Here is a 17,633-nt window from a genome sequence, read left to right as displayed (position 1 = left end):
TGACTGTTGTGCAACTTGCTACCATAAAAACCCTAAACTTATGTGTAAGTTACCATAATTATTTTTCGACGTGATTGAATCGCTCGCGAGTGCTAAGTGGTACGTGCCCCATCTTCGACGCCCCAACACCACCCCGCTGCTGCTGTCCACGAATTAGTGACAGTGTAGAGTCGCCCTGCTGTTTCCCGCTCCATCGTACCGCCGCGCCGTCTGAGCTGATTTTTTTGTTTGATACATGAGGATTCGAGCAACACAAATAATGTTCGTAAGTTTTCATTTAATTTTCGGATCAGATTCTCTCTTGATAACTCGATGATAATGACAGACGCCAATTTGAAGTGATTGTTTTTTTACCTAGATCACAATAAATCCTACTAGCATCGCTTGTTTTCGTACCAATCCGGGTCGGAATGGATCTAGTGACTATTAAGCTATTTTGTGACTTCTAGAGACATTTTAAGATCCATTCATTTTTAAACATTATTTACTTATTGTTATTTCAGGTCGGACTCTGAATATTATTCTAAAACATCCAGCAAATCCGCCGGTCGAGGATTTGTTGACTCGGAGGACGAGATAGCTTTTAGCAGGTAAATATTAATAACATTATTAAAACAAAATGACCTAACTTTATTTGTGTTACTAAACATTCTTATATAAAACTTGAAATGTATTTCTGGGCTTTTATAGAAATAAATCAAGATCTATCGGTTCGAGAAACTCCGTCGCAAAGCGTGCGGATTCGGACGTAGAGATACCAAGGTGAATATACTAATTTTATATTTTTAAGGATATCTATTGCTGTTAATGTTTGTATATTAAATTTAAATATATATATATATACACTTCTCATCAAAAAAATCGAAACACTTCCGTTTTCATTGTTTCTGTCCGAATTTAACACAAAAAAGAATTCATACGATGAAAAAAAATACATAAATGTATAGCTGGCAGTTTGGCCATTACAGTAATAAGCGAAAATTCTAAATTCAAAATTAGAATTTCATTTGTTTATCTTATAAACGAAATGAATCACTGTTTTGAGACAAATGTGTGTTTAGGGTTGGAGTACATTTAGCGTTTAAAAACTAAAAATTGGCGCCTATCCTTAAACTTTTTGTTTTTTATTTCAATACTGTGACTTTGGGACGTCTGAAAAAAGGTTTTTTTCTAAAACGTATGGATACTTCGCCCACAGAAGCCGCCCAAGTTGTGGCATTGCTGGATTCTGGCCTTAGTCAGCGTGTTGTGGCTGCAAGACTGCATCTAAGCCTGTCATCTGTTCATAGAGTCTATAAACGTTATCGGGAGACTGGTTTGTTCACGCGCCGTTCAGGATCTGGCAGGAATCGGGTCACTTCTGAGCGAGATGATCGATTTATTGTAACAACTTCTTTAAGAAATCGACGCCTTAACGCTTTTCAACTGCAGCAGCGGCTTCGTGTTGTACGAAGGGTGGCTGTAAGTGACTCTACAATTAGAAGAAGGTTGAAGGATCGTGGACTGGTACCGCATAAGCCAGCAAATGGGCCGAAATTAACTGCAGACCATCGAAGAGCGCGCCTTAACTTTGCACGTGAGCACCTAAATTGGTCATACCTACAGTGGAGCAAAGTTCTCTTTTCTGATGAGTGTAAAATTATGCTGTATGGTAACGACGGAAGGAACAAGGTCTACAGAAGAGACGGAGAACGCTATGCACAATGCTGCATTGAAGAAAAGGTCAGCTATGGTGGCGGTTCTGTAGGTATGACCAATTTAGGTGCTCACGTGCAAAGTTAAGGCGCGCTCTTCGATGGTCTGCAGTTAATTTCGGCCCATTTGCTGGCTTATGCGGTACCAGTCCACGATCCTTCAACCTTCTTCTAATTGTAGAGTCACTTACAGCCACCCTTCGTACAACACGAAGCCGCTGCTGCAGTTGAAAAGCGTTAAGGCGTCGATTTCTTAAAGAAGTTGTTACAATAAATCGATCATCTCGCTCAGAAGTGACCCGATTCCTGCCAGATCCTGAACGGCGCGTGAACAAACCAGTCTCCCGATAACGTTTATAGACTCTATGAACAGATGACAGGCTTACATGCAGTCTTGCAGCCACAACACGCTGACTAAGGCCAGAATCCAGCAATGCCACAACTTGGGCGGCTTCTGTGGGCGAAGTATCCATACGTTTTAGAAAAAAAACCTTTTTTCAGACGTCCCAAAGTCACAGTATTGAAATAAAAAACAAAAAGTTTAAGGATAGGCGCCAATTTTTAGTTTTTAAACGCTAAATGTACTCCAACCCTAAACACACATTTGTCTCAAAACAGTGATTCATTTCGTTTATAAGATAAACAAATGAAATTCTAATTTTGAATTTAGAATTTTCGCTTATTACTGTAATGGCCAAACTGCCAGCTATACATTTATGTATTTTTTTTCATCGTATGAATTCTTTTTTGTGTTAAATTCGGACAGAAACAATGAAAACGGAAGTGTTTCGATTTTTTTGATGAGAAGTGTATATATTGCTAATTTCAGGCAGAAGAAAAAGGAAAGCAAGCTCAGTTCATCTGCCAAGCGCACAGCAGTGGAATCTGACGGAGAGACACCGAGGTAAATATCTATTTGTTGTTTAACTTAATCTACTTGTTGTAACTTAATTCTACACATGCTATGATTAATTCACAATGACTGCTAAATTCTCAACATTAACTTTATGATGCTCCTATTTTCACTTTAATAAATATTTAAATTTAAGGTTCAAATACTTAGATGATCATGCGATTAATTAATTATTGTAATTTTCAGGGCTAAGAAAAAGCTGGTTCCAAAGAGAAAGCGTTCTGCGGTAAAGAAACCCGGCGAGGAGTGGCGCGTGCGTGATCGACTCGGAGAGCGAGGACGAGGAGGTTATCAAGCGCTCCAAGAACGCGTTGCAATCCTCCTACTCAAAGCGGGTGGCCGACGGGACCGTGCGCCGCACCGCCAAGCTGAACGGAGACCTATTCGTGGAGCTTAAGCTATACCAGGTCGCCGACATCAGACACGTAGACGTAAGGAAACGCTACGAGAAAGCAGTCCTCAGTCTAAAGTATCAGGCGGACCATAATGCGCCGGAGTTACAGCTACTCCAACAGTTTCTCAAAAACTGTAAACCCAAGTTCAAGACTGAGGGCTACTTTTTCGCAGATAAGGACGTAAAATAATAACTCACGTCTGTTTTTCCTCTTGGGTAGGCAGAGTTTATTTTTATTGACTCGTATTATTTTGTTTATTTGAAATTATAGGTAATTAATTAAAATAGTGCTACCAGGTATCAGGTTGTCCTAAGTCTTTAGTCTAAAATATCTTAAGAAATATAAACCTAATTTGATTTTGAATCGTAAGAAGTTTCTTGATTACATTTTAGCAATATGCCAACTAAATCAGTATATTGCTCTATTTGTGATTTGTCCATAAAAAATAAAGCTTTTTCATCTCATTTACGTAGCACACTGCATAAAAATAATAGTTCTATTAGGGAGTCCGATTGCATTGAGAGAATATCTAGCGCGTTTCGTAGCCGTATCGCATCGTATAGGTTGAGGAGCAGTGAAAATAGCGAGGTAGGGTCAGCGGTCGCGTGCCCTCCCGAGACGTTTTTACGCTCTCTGCGTAAGAATGTTAGGCAGCTTATCGATGCCCGACGTGATGCCTTTGATAGTATTAAAGTAAACTTTGAGCTTTTTGCTGAATTTTCTTTGCCCCAGGATGATAGACGAGAAGTCAAATCTTTCAACACTGAAAACATAGTTATTCATAAAACGTACGACTTTAATGACATTTTTAATAAAGTTGTAAATTTGATTGCAACTAAAGTTGACGAATTTCAGGAAAGAGATAGTGGTTGGTATTTCGTTGGTAATTTGTATTTAGAAATAAATATTAATAAATATAACCCTTTGAGAGCATCTGGGTTTATTGAGCTTCCACAAAGTATTAAAATGAAACGCGCCTGTATAAACATAAAAAATAATGATAATTTTTGTTTTTTATGGTGCATTATGGCGGCATTGTTTCCAACCAAGTACAATTCAAATCGACCTTCTTCTTATCCTCATTTTGAAACTACACTCAGTACGAAAGGTATGACTTTCCCCGTAAGTTTGTCTGATGTCAAGGTTTTTGAAAAAAACAACCCAAGAGTTAGTGTGAATATCTATGGACTCAAAAACAAAAAAACTGTCGTAGGTCCCTTGTACAAGTCGGTTCATAAAAAGAAAAAGCATGTTAATTTGTTATTACTCGAAAACGGGTTACGATCACATTATTGTTTGATAAAGGATTTGAGTCGACTTATTAGAACACAGGTTACAAAGCATCATGGAAAAATATTTTTTTGTGACGACTGTATGAACTTTTTTTCTAGCGAAAACAAATTAGATTCTCATGCATGCGGAAGAGTCAAAACAGTTTTGCCTGAAAAGGGTTCATTGATACAGTTTCAACACTTCGAACGAATGCAAGATATGCCGTTTGTAATTTATGCTGATTTCGAATCTCTGCTACAACCGACCCCTGACGCGCAAAACTCTGAATGTACCGAAAATATTCAAAAACACGTTCCCGCGGCGTTTGGTTACTACATAGTTTGCTCGTATGATTCATCTTTAAATAAGTACGTATCTTTCCGAGGGCCCGATTGTGTTCAAAATTTTATTGAAAATCTAGAAAATGATGTATCTTGGATAAATACAATTTTACAAAATCAACATAAAATGTTGCCATTGACCGAACAAGAACTGGAAAGTTTTTTAACATCCAAAAATTGTTACTTGTGTAATAAATTATTATTTGAAGATAAGGTTAGAGATCATTGTCATTTGACAGGTCGTTATCGAGGTCCTGCTCATTCCTATTGTAATATTCAGTTCAAGCTTCCTAAATTTTTGCCTGTGTTTTTTCACAACTTGTCAGGTTACGACAGTCATTTATTTATTCGAGAATTAGGTGAGATGCCAGGTAACCTCAATTTACTAGCAAAAACAAAAGAAAATTATATTTCTTTTACTAAATTCTTTTCATTAGGTAACAATCAGTACATGCCCATACGTTTTGTAGATTCTTTTAGGTTTTTGGGTACGAGTTTAGAGAAAGCGGCAGAGAATTTAAATAAAAGTGACTTTATCCATTTATCGCATTTTTATCCACTAAAAGAACAATTTGATTTATTAACGCGCAAAGGCATTTACCCCTATGAATATATGTGCGATTGGAAATGTTATACAGAAGTCGAATTGCCGCCTCGTCATCAGTTTTATAGTAGTTTAACGGATGAGACTATTTCAGAGTCTGATTATGCACATACTCATAAAGTGTGGAAAACATTTCATTTAAAAAATCTTGGTGAATATACGGACTTATACTTAAAATCTGATGTTATTTTACTGACAGATATTTTTGAAAGCTTCAGACACACCTGTAAAAATAATTATAGACTGGACCCTGCTTTTTATGTGTCTGCGCCTAGCTTGAGTCTTGATGCTATGTTACTCAAAACAGGAGTTAAGTTAGAACTAATCGATGACCTCGAAATGATTCGGATGATTCAAAGCGGCATCCGTGGGGGTGTTTGCTTGTGTTCCACACGTTACGCTAAAGCTAATAATAAGTACTTATCTAATTACAACCCAACTTCACCAAATAACTATTTACTTTACATAGACTGTAATAATTTATATGGATATGCTATGTGTAGTCATTTACCATATTCTGATTTTGAATTAATTGAAAACCCTAAACTAGAATGTTTAGATATACTAAATATACCAGATGACTCAGAAGTTGGTTATATTTTAGAGGTAGACTTAGTATACCCTGACCATTTACATGATCTTCATAATGACATACCTTTTTGTCCTCAAAAGTTTACACCGCCTGGATCAAAAACTTGTAAATTGATACCAAATTTGTATGACAAGTTCAAGTATGTTATACATTACATTCATCTGAAAACATGTTTAAAACATGGCTTACATTTAAATCATATTCATAGAGCTATCAAATTTAAACAGAGTCCTTATTTGAGACAGTACATAGACCTGAACACAAAGTTGCGGCAAAAAGCAAAATCGCAATTTGAACAAGACTTCTTCAAGCTACTAAATAACAGCATTTTCGGGAAAACTTTAGAAGACACCGAAAAAAGGTTAAATGTGAAGCTAATAAACCAATGGTTTGATAACCACAATAAAACCAAGAAACGTTATACGGCAGAGCAACTTATAGCTAGGCCCAACTACCACAGTTCCACTATATTCACAGAGAATTTGGTAGCGATTCAAATGAAACCTGAAATAATTACTCTTGACAAACCTATTTACATAGGATTTACCGTATTAGAAATATCAAAAAGTCATATGTATGATTTTCACTATTCTGTCATTAAACCTTTTTACGGTTCCCACTTAAAGCTTTGCTATACGGATACAGACAGTTTTTTATACTCTATACAAACAAAAGATGTATATCAAGATATAAGACAAAATTTTCAGCAGTACTTTGATACAAGTAATTATAAAGACGACAATATCTTTGGTATAATGAAGCAGAATAAAAAAGTACCTGGATTATTTAAAGACGAATTAGGAGGGCAACTTATAGTTGAATTTGTTGGTTTAAGATCTAAACTTTACTCTATTAAAACAGAAGCAACAGAATTAAAAAAAGCTAAAGGTACCAAAAAAGCTGTCATCAAAAAACTTAGTTTTGATGATTATAAGACTGTATTACTAGATAATTGCTTAATAAAGAAGAAAAATCTGATATTTAAATCGCTGAAGCATGAGATATTTACACAGTCGCTTAAAAAAGTAGCTTTGTCCTTTAACGACGATAAGCGCATTGTATTAAAAGACAAAATCTCTACTCTCTCGTGGGGTCATGAGTCTATTTTACTTTAAGCATTTTAATGTACCTAATTGTAATTATGTGTAAGTAGTATTTAAGAAATTAGGTGCCACCGAAAGGTTTCTTGTTTATATAAATCATATTGTATTTATTATGTCAGGATCGAAACAAAAAGAAACAATAAAATGAATTCCATAATCTCTGTTTATACCCAGTGAGAAACAGTTTAGAGTTTATGTTTGTAATTTTTGTGTGTTTAGAGTAAGGTTTTGATTTATACTTAAGATTTTAGTGTAAGTTTAATCTAATAAAGTGTTTAATGTACCTTATGTTTATTGTTTTATTTAAATTACCATCCATTCTACTAAACAAGTTAAAACAAGTTTCATTTTCTTTTTGGACAAGTCGAGACATGTTATTTTAAAAGTAGGTAGATTAATTACATAGCAGTCCAACTGATACAGTTATTTGTAACATGAGCTATAAGGCGAATCCTGTATGACAAAATGAATAAGTTATACTATTGCTTATTCGTTAAATTATGCTCTGTTAGTTGGATTTCGCAAGTGTAATTAGACTCAGCAGATTTATTGTGTTTTAAAATCATTAATTCATTCTGTCGTCTACTTTCATATCAACCAGTTCTACTGTCCAATTTTCAATTTACTTAATCATGTCGAGAAGGCAGCAACAACTATCTTCGCCAGAAGCTTCGGTTATCATAAATATAAGCCCAGAAATCCCTAAATATATAATTAGGCTAGAAATCTTGCGTGCGGAAGAGACAGATAGTGAAGTAAACGTGAAACTTAACTCGAAAGCTCAGTACGTGGTTCACAATGAACATGATAACATCCTGTACAAGGCACTTCGGCTTATGTACCAAATGGGTGCTGAAGTGGCAGCAAGAAACGAAAGTTCAGGCAATATAGTACAGACTCATCACCAGTCGTACTCACCATCAGGTAAGCATTCATAATTTTTATTTAGTGAGTAATTAGCCGTTCTTGGTCTACAACGTGTCATCAATTTTATTTATTTAACTTATAGTAAGTGTTAGTGAGTTTTAAGTTCAAAGATGTGTTTTTGTAATAGCAACGAGTAGATATTAATTTATTTCTCTTTTGTTTCAGATAACCGGTGATTGCGCAGATTTCTGGATTGCGAAATTTACCTACTATTAATTTATCATGAAATCTTTACGGATAGGCGAAAACCCTAATATAAACAGTTGTCTCAAAATTAAAAGAAACTCGAATAAAAATAAACCTCTTCAATCTTTTGTAATTAGAAAAGAACTAAGAAAAGGAATTCGTCTTATCAAAATAACCATCCAGGACTTGAACGAAGAAGCATTATCATCATCCCAGACAGCAAATAGTGACAGTGTTGTGTTAAGTGCGCAGTACGTTGTCAAAGACGTCGTTGATGACATTTTCGACCAAACAGAAAGCATAGTTAACAAAATATCAAAAAAGTTGAGTAGTGATGATATATTTTACAGTTTTTAAAGGAATATTTTGTATTTTTGTTTGATATATTTACTAAACTGTATATTTTTATTAATTTGTTGTTATGAAAATAGACAACGTTGTCATCAATATGTAATAAATAATGAATTAAGAAGTAGATGTTTCATTTCATGCCTACCTTAATATCTAATATTAAATCAAACAAATCATCTTAGTCACATTTATCTTTATTGTTATAAAAATGTTTGAAAAGATACACATTATTGTCTATATACCAATTTTTTAAACATAAAACGTTCTGAAGTGCACACTGTTTTAAATGATGAACACATCTTAAGTTTTTAATAATACAGTATTTTTCATGCAATTTAATCAAACTTGGACAACCTTCCTCTCCTATGTCAACAATATTACAATCTACACACAAGTTTTTAGTCCACTCAATTTTTTCACTACCTTTAACAAATACATTTTTATTTTTTAAGTAAACTGGTATTAAACGTAGAAATTCACGATAGTCTACGAAACCTTCACTTCAAAATAGTCCTCGATACCTTTCTAACCACCTCACTTGTTTTCTTTCTTCAGCTGACAAAGTAGAGTATGCAAAAGGTGGTTTCACTAAAAAATTTTGAGTAGACGCCTTTGTTGCTATTGCACACTCCTTCACAATAAAGTTATTATTAATATCTTTAAATCCTTGAAGATCAACGAAGATGATATTTGTGTTCATGATATTTGTGTTCATGATATTTTTTTTACTATGCTGCTTAAAGGTTTGTACTCAAAAATACAATCGTTTAATATTAAACAATAAGCTGCAGTCTGATCAGGTATATCTTGGTCAGCTTCTATTTCAACTCTGACATCTACTGAGCCTTTTAAAGTTTCTTGTTGTCGACAGCAGTCAATGACAAAAAGGGGGGCAATATCTTTAAATTCTTTCAGACTTAACAACGGCTCAGCACGTCGTCCGTAATACGACTGTTGGAATCTTGTATATAACTCGTATAATAAAGATATTTTATTGTCAGAAAAACTTACATTCAAATTTTCATATGGATAATATATTTGATTCAAGAACACTTTAACACCAGTTACATTACAATGGTCAAACTCTGACATAGAACTTTTTACATTTTGTTTTCTATTCGTTTGTAATCCAATTATTATAAAGCGTGGTTTTTCTATTTGAGAAGACGTTTTGATTGACCAAGTATGTTTTTGCGTTTTAGGAAGCAAAGGATACTCATAAACATCCCAATTTCTAAAAGCTAAGGTGATAGAACGGTCTCTCTCTAAATGTTTCAGTAGGTTAACTCTCTCGCGATCAGAAACTTTAATGTGAGGTACACGCCAAACTATTTTGGTGATAATAATATCATCTACTACTTCTCCAGTGCTCAGTCGTAAAGCATTTAAGTTAGTATTACTTCTTAATAAAACCAACTCGTGTTTACAGTTTATTATGATTTTTTTATAATCCTCTGCAAAACCTAATATTTTATTTAAAGGTATAGATACAGAAAATATTCCACTATTGATATTCTTAGAACCATTAATTGACCAACCCCATATTTTTGCTGATTTTGATTCATTTTCATTCATAGACAAATATGATTTCATAGTTGTTGTTATACCTGCATTTTTAATTTTATCAATTTCTATTCCATTTAATTCGTAACGAATATCTTGGAACAAAAATAAGATAGCATTATTGATAAAATGTATGTCTGTAACCGTTGCTTTATCATCATTTTTGTATACGTTTACTTTACCCTCTATGAATAAAGTACTCATGGAAGGCAACACATACAAATCTTGCTGATTAATAGGGATCCGGATTTCATCGTTCTTGTTGAAACTTGTTACATATGGTTTGTAGGAATGAAATTCGAAACTTTCAATGCTGTTATCAGACACTGGGGACTCTAACACGTTTAAAATATTCATTTTAATAAACCAATTAATTTAAGAAATTGTTTATTTTCTTTAGATATTTTTTTAAGCCTTTTCGTAGGTGTTATTTTTCGGGAAGCGCTTTGTAAACTAACAGTATTTTGAATTGTTGTCGTGGTTTTATTGTAAACTAACATTTTTTCCTGAGATGTAAATACAACTGTATTTCCTCACCGCGTAAATTAACTAAATTGTTTTTTGCGTCGAGCAGTCTTATATTTATTTGGCTAACTGAGTTTTGATTAACAGGAAAATAAATTAAGTTTTTAGGTATTTCTATAATGCGATAGCCTGGTGGTACATTAGGCACAAATTCATAAATTATATGACTGGGTACTCCATTAACGAAGGAGCCACTAACAATATCACACTCTATTCGCACAATAGTTGTAGCTATAATATTAACTGGAAAGTGCGACTCATGTAAGGTTTCTGATTTTAATATTTCTTTACTAAAACCAAATAGGTCACCAAACGAATTGTCCTTTTCAAAGTGTATGTCTTTTGAACTATAAAGTTTAGTTTTCAATGTGTTATTATTAGATGATAATCTTAATACACAATCTTTAACGTTTTTTTTTAAATAATCAAATATATCTTGGAGTTCATACGAACCCTCCGGTAGTTGAAGAATTCCATTTTCTCCGTAAAAGAACATATTATTTTCTGAATCGATGTTAGGTATTGAATTAAATGTCGAAAAATATAACAATGCACACTCATATTCTCCCTTCAAATCCAGAGCTGGTGAATAATATGTCGTCAACGTAGATTCGCATCCAGTTATAGACAGAGTGAAAGCCATTGTTGAAATGAATACTAATACGTGTTGTGTATCATTTTATTTTATACTCTTTCCAAAAGTTTTTTAAGAATTTAATACATAAGTGACCACAATTGGTGGTACCGAATGTTTGAAATTGACAGTAATTATAATTAATCAAAGTGTCCTTCAAGTAGTGAATTAGCTCTAGAGGAGGTTTCAGGTTACCGAAACTATCAAAATATTGGCAGTAATTATTTACTTTAGCGTAAGCTACCCAATGAGTACCAGAATTTTTAGAACTATCTAGGTTCAAAACAGCGCATTCAATTTTTCTGGGCTTTCTTGGCAGACTATCTCTCATAAAAACACCACGAAAATAAGGCAAGTTTTGAGTATGTTCTAATATGTCGATATTGGTTAGAGCTCGTGTGGGTAGCCGCTTTTTCAGTTTTTTGGATGGGTTAGATATAATCCACTCCCTTTCTTGTAGGGTTTTACATAAAGCCCTTTTCCAATAGCAATAGATTCCATCATCTTATTGTGTCGTTCAGATTCTTTAAGATTTTGTTGTGCTGATTTGTAATCGTTTACTGCTTTAGCAATACCAGCCGCACCACCAGCTAGAGTGCCAAGTGCTGATAATCCAGCAAATATAGGTATCAATGGTAATATTCCACCAGTCTTTTTTGGAATGGGAATTAAGCGCGGTAAATGTACTCCTTTTTTCTTGTTGAAGATCTTTTTTGCTGCTAGGTAAGCAATCTTTATTGCCGTTTTGTTGTCCTTGCATTTTATTTTTTTCAAATGTGTACGTATTTTACTAACGCCATTCTTAAATGCATTAATACCAGCACCGGCTTTTAATTTGGCCTTCATAGCATTCTTTACTAACCATGAAGCCATTTTCTCACCCTTTCCTGCATCCTTCGATCTCAATCTTTGACGCGCAATTTTCATTAGTTCAAAATCTGCTTTATGTCTAATATCTAAATTCTTGTTAGTGTAAGCTATGTCGTGATGCATGCAAGCTTCATCTAACTTATTTATTCCTCTATCGCCTCTCAATAATCTTTTCTTTAGTTTTGTTCCTGGGCCGCAGAATTGATAACCTGGTAAATGTAACTCGACTGGCAAATTACTTATTATGTTATTTAGAAGACCACTTCCTTTCATTGATAGAAATTTAATGAGACAATATAACGGTTATCTTTCTTTTATACATCCTATTTCAAATCATTTATGCTAATCCAGCTATTCTCATTTTTATTTAATCCCAACCATTTTACAAAAAGTTTATTACCTTTTCTTTTAATAACCTTTTCAATCAAGTACACATCTGGAAATTTTGTTTTTTGTAATTCATATTCGTAAAATGAACCAAGAATATTTTCTTTATTTTTGTCTTGTAAATGATAGGTTATGGGATTAGTGTTGTTAACTTTCACTATATTAAATATTTCTGTAGACCAGTTCGGTGTGTACCCTTTATAAAAGTCACTTTTGTGCTTGCTAATGCGTACTTGGTCACCAATTTGGTATTTTGCTTTTGTTTTTTTTCTTTTAACTTGTGAACTGAGGATGTTTTCTTTTATAATGTGTTCATTTTCCTTATTTACATCTATCGGTTTAAATTTAGTAGTACGATGCACACTATTGTTATACGATGTAACAGCTAAATCTAAAATTTTCGGCACCCATTTATATTTGCCTTCTAAGCTAAAATATTTATACAGTTTACTTTTTAACGTTCTGATCAATCGCTCCACTATTGAGGCCTTTTTTGTAGAAAATGTTGAATAATGTTTAATACCATACTGCTTCATCAAATTTTGGAAAGAAGCGTTAAAAAACTCCTTTCCTTGATCTGTTTGTAAAAAAGAAGGAGTGCGTGCAGAACTATCTAAAATATTTAGCATAGCTTGCACAATCATATTTTTTGCTTTTGATTTTAATGGTATAGCCCAAGAAAACTTAGAAAAAGTATCAATTACAACCAGTATGTACTTAAAACCACTATTATAATGAGAAAATTTTTGCATGTCAATAAGGTCTGCTTGCCATAAATCATCGATTCCTTTAATAACTGTTGGTCGACGAGGAAAATTCCGTCTCGCAGGTTTATGTAGTTCTTCCACGATACTCTGTTTACTCATGCTGCTTTTTTAGAGGTATTTTTGTTTGATATAGTTGCAATTATTTTATCGATTTCAGGCTTATTATAATAGCTAGCTGACAAAGCTACATATAATTGTTCTTTAAACTGTTTTAAATAAGAGTCTATTTCACTTTTAACTTTCTGTTCAAATTCTTTGGTAGAATATATTTGTTTCAGTTTCGTTTCAATGTATTGTTTATTAACTGCTTCATCATTAAATGACGGAGAAGGTAGTCCTCGTAAGCGTGTGAGCTTTAAATCAAAGTCTCCTGTATCTGATTTCACTAAAGTATCATTTAATGCTTCGAAATAATCTGATAGACGTAAACGTTTATGTACGTGATGACCAAATTTATCTATGTTCATTTTTTTGTGTTAACAAATGCACAAATAGAAGTCAACTGTACAAATTTTGTCATTATATCTTATTTTATTTAATAATATTAGCTTCACGCAATTCTTCTATAATTGAAATAATTTCATTATCCAACCCAGTGTTGCCAGCGTCACGGGATGCAACAAGCAATTTTAACCTTTCTACCAATTCGTTAGGATCATCCCAATAAACGAAATCTGTATTTTGATTTACTTTCTTTAACAGGGGAAGACCTTTTCCTTGTGTAAGATTTTCGGTACTTGAAAAATCTCTTTCTTTTGAATGTCTGAACAGGGGTTTTATAATACGTAAATACTTTAAACCCTTATTGCTCTTTATTGGTTTCTTTTGATCATAGTCTCTACGATGTGCGTTGGTTTCAAGCAACGCAACCTTATACGCTTGTTTATCCTGTTCTGTAACTAATGACAGATTAGGTGTCTTTTTTGTTAATAATTCCATAAAACCTGGAGTTTTTTCGAAATTAAGATTACCAATATGTAGACCATCTTCTTCATCTGACACTCGTGTAATACCCATCATAAGCTTTCCACGATCATATCTTAATCCAAAAGGAACATCTTGTATAACATCAGATGATAAAGACCACGATGATACATTTTTAAGTGGACTTGAATCCGACTCCAATGTTTTGAATGATTCATTACTAAAACTATTACTGCCGTATGAGTCGTTGACTGGAGTACTTAGGAGTGGGGGCTTAGGAGTAGCTTCATTTAAATCATCTTCGCTCGAACAATCGTAACTACTATCGCTTTCGACTGATTCTTCTTTTTCAGTTTTAAAACTATTTTCAAAATCGTTTATATGGTCTTTCGCAGGCTTAGCTGCGATTTCCTTCAATGGTTTGGATATTGGTTCGAAAATAGTTTCTAAAATTTTTTCATTATTATTTTTAATATTCCTCATCATCTTCACTTTTTTCTTCACTGCAGATGCAGATTTTATGATTCGTTGTTTAAGGTCTTTTTCCATTTGGGATTGACTTCGGTGCTGTTTAGTATGCAAATGAAAGCCAAAATCCAATGATGTATTTAATATACCAATTCAATCGAGGACAATAAATGTATCAAATTTCATCCTATAACACCCGTCATTCTTTTCACAGTCTTTATTAATCACAACATAACTGTATTGCTTTTTCCATACGTTAGAACACATTTCACGAAATTGTAACCAGGACATATCACATCCGACGTGTTCATCATAAACATGTCTTAAATTTATGTCATCTTGTTTAAACAGCACAATCAGATTCGTATTGTCTCTAATTAGTTGCTTTGGGATTTTAGTATATGTTTGATTTAAGTAAAAGCAATCTATATTTTTATGTCTACCCATAGAAAAGTAATCTCGAATGTTGTTTTGATTTTCGCAGGCTACGTCATCAAAAATGATTATGGAATTGGGCTTAGCATGGTGAGGACTCAAAATTTCTTCACTTTCAGCATAGTTTTCAAGTGTTACATTTGGTACCAATTGTAATACCTTTTTTAAGAAGACCAGGTATATTTTGGTTGATAAAGAGATTTTGAATAAATATATAAGTTATCAAAACGCACACCGTCTTCATGTAATAAAAGACCTATCACTAAATTTGTTTTTCCACAATTTGACGGACCGCAAACTATGCATCGAATTGAATTTGGTAATAGTTTACCGTGACGGTGAACTTTAGTCCCATTCGTAAGAGGACAAATATTATTTAGGTAGTTATGTATTCCGGACCTACCGCGGGTACTGTAAGAGTCCCGACGTAAGCTTTCTAAGTATTGTATGAAGCGCATTCCCAGACCTCCGGCGCAGACGAACAACATCCGTCCTGCGCATTCAGCTATAGATAAGCCCGAACTACCGGGAGGTATTGTTGTTTGCATAGCTTTCTTAGATCATAGAACTAGCTCATAAGTTTAGTCTTAAGTTGACCACTGTAAAGTACGCATTAAAAGTTTAAATTCAAAATTCAATTTTTGCTTTTTAAAAAGAGTCCCTCGCTCCGCGGCAACTTAAGTGGCGCAGCCGGTAGGATATCCGCTATTGGAAGAAGCTGTACCCAGAAGACCTGCAACTCGGTTATCACGGGTTACAGTACGGTGGATATTCTACGAACCAAATAAATAACTTTTGGACAAGCGGCGTGAGACAAAGGACGAGTACTCTCTCGGTGGCAACGCACAACTCTAGTAGGAGGAAATGGGATCGAGCGGTCTGTGAGTAGACTTTTTCACTATCCTGTCTTATCCCTTTCTATTCCAGCTAATTGTGAGACTCATTTAGGTAGGGTCTGACAATCGGACATAAATTGCCGAATGTTTTAGACAGCTAGCATAGTTTAGATAGGATCTGACATTTGGTCACAATCGCCGAATGTTTTAGATAATTAGCATAAAGTAGTTAAGTGATCTGATTTTCTAAAGAAAAAATAATAAAATATAATTGAAAAGAAATAATTGAAAGTGATTTATATTATTGTCTTATTTTGCTTGTGTATTACTTGTGTATTTTTATTGTGTTTCTATTGTATTTTGTGTCTTGTGTTATATTTTAAGTAGATAAAAATGACGCAACAAATTTCTCTTGTTCCAAACGAAATGCTAAGCCTTATTCCAAAATTCAGTGGCGAACCACAGTTGCTGAATTTATTCATTAATAAAGCTGAGTATGTATTATCGGCATATGCCCAGCAACAGGACAATCCACACCAAACGCAGTATGTATTTCATGCTATTTCAAGCAGACTAATAGACAAAGCAGCACATTTACTAAGCGAAAGACAAGATGTGAACACTTGGTCTTCCTTAAAAGATTTATTAATCCTACATTTCGGTGACCCAAGGTCGGAAGAATGTATAGCTATCGAATTGGAATCAATGAAAATTAAATCTGGCGAATCGTATCACGATTTTTGTTGTCGAATCCAACAAGTGCGAAGCACTCTGTTTGCAAAAGTGAATCTATTACAGGATGAAGGCGTTAAGGCCGCGAAAATGATAATTTACAATAACACTTGCCTTAATGTGTTCATGTATAATCTGCCCGAGAACCTCATTAGGACGGTGCGACTTAAGGGTTCTAACACGCTCGAGAACGCCTTAAGCGTAGTTACGGAAGAAGTAAATTTCCAATTTCAATACGACGCGAAAAATAAGAACAAAACTCAATCTGCACAAGTTTCACAAACACCATTTACGAGAACAGCTCAAAATTTCAGATTCATTCCATCCGGTGCTGGATTTGGACCGTTTCCACAACAGTCCCGTAATCCTTTCATACAACAATTCCAACCTAATAAATTCGGATTCACACCAAAACCTCAGTTTGGATATCGACCCCCGAACCAAAATCAAGGATTTAGATTCGGTATCCCCAACCAAAATAATTTCAAATTCGGATTACCTAATAACCAAAACTTTAAATTCGGTATCCCTAACCAACAAAATTTCAAATTTGGAATCCCAAACCAAAACGCACGATTTAATTTCCCAATGAATCATCCGTGGTATAGACAAAACTTTAATAACCCGCAACAAACACGACCTTTGTATCAAATTATGCCTAAAGCCGAACCTCAGAAACCGCATGCATGTGCATTACCCGAGCCTGACGTGTCAATGCGGACTGCTACAGCGCAATTCATGATCGACTCCCCTGACGAATATAATAATATCTACTATACCGATGATTGCTTTGTCCCATACGATTACAACTATGAGGAAAACTATTTCACCGCGCAAGATGATTTTTCCGAGAACTGCGAGGGCGTTCCTCCCCCTGAATCTGAGCAACAAGCTGAGGGAAGTGAATTGACTCCAATGGACTTGCCAGCTGAAAATTTTCAATTAAAGGCCTCAACAAAACCCCGTCTCAAATAATCCGAATAAATTGCGTAAACGCATTGAAATTACCCCATATTAGAGTACCTGAAATTAACGCTACATTTATGATCGATACCGGAAGCTCTAGGTCTTTCATAAGTCCCAAAAAGGCAAACGAATTTTTTGCAAAATTCAA

The 17,633-nt window shown here is 34.3% G+C and overlaps 1 long non-coding RNA gene across 1 annotated transcript; it reads left to right on the top strand.

Moving 5' to 3' along the window:
- The first annotated feature begins 727 nt into the window (after positions 1–727).
- On the top strand, positions 728–2,862 carry LOC126372263 (uncharacterized). Its single transcript, XR_007567137.1, has 3 exons — positions 728–762; positions 2,524–2,598; positions 2,794–2,862. It is a non-coding gene; the product is annotated as an uncharacterized LOC126372263 (long non-coding RNA).
- Positions 2,863–17,633: the final 14,771 nt, after the last annotated feature.

This window comes from Pectinophora gossypiella, chromosome 13 (assembly GCF_024362695.1).
Source record: "Pectinophora gossypiella chromosome 13, ilPecGoss1.1, whole genome shotgun sequence".
NCBI classification, from domain to species: Eukaryota; Metazoa; Arthropoda; class Insecta; order Lepidoptera; family Gelechiidae; genus Pectinophora; species Pectinophora gossypiella.
The sequence above is the reverse complement of the archived record's forward strand: the minus strand, read 5'-3'. Positions and strand labels throughout refer to the sequence as shown.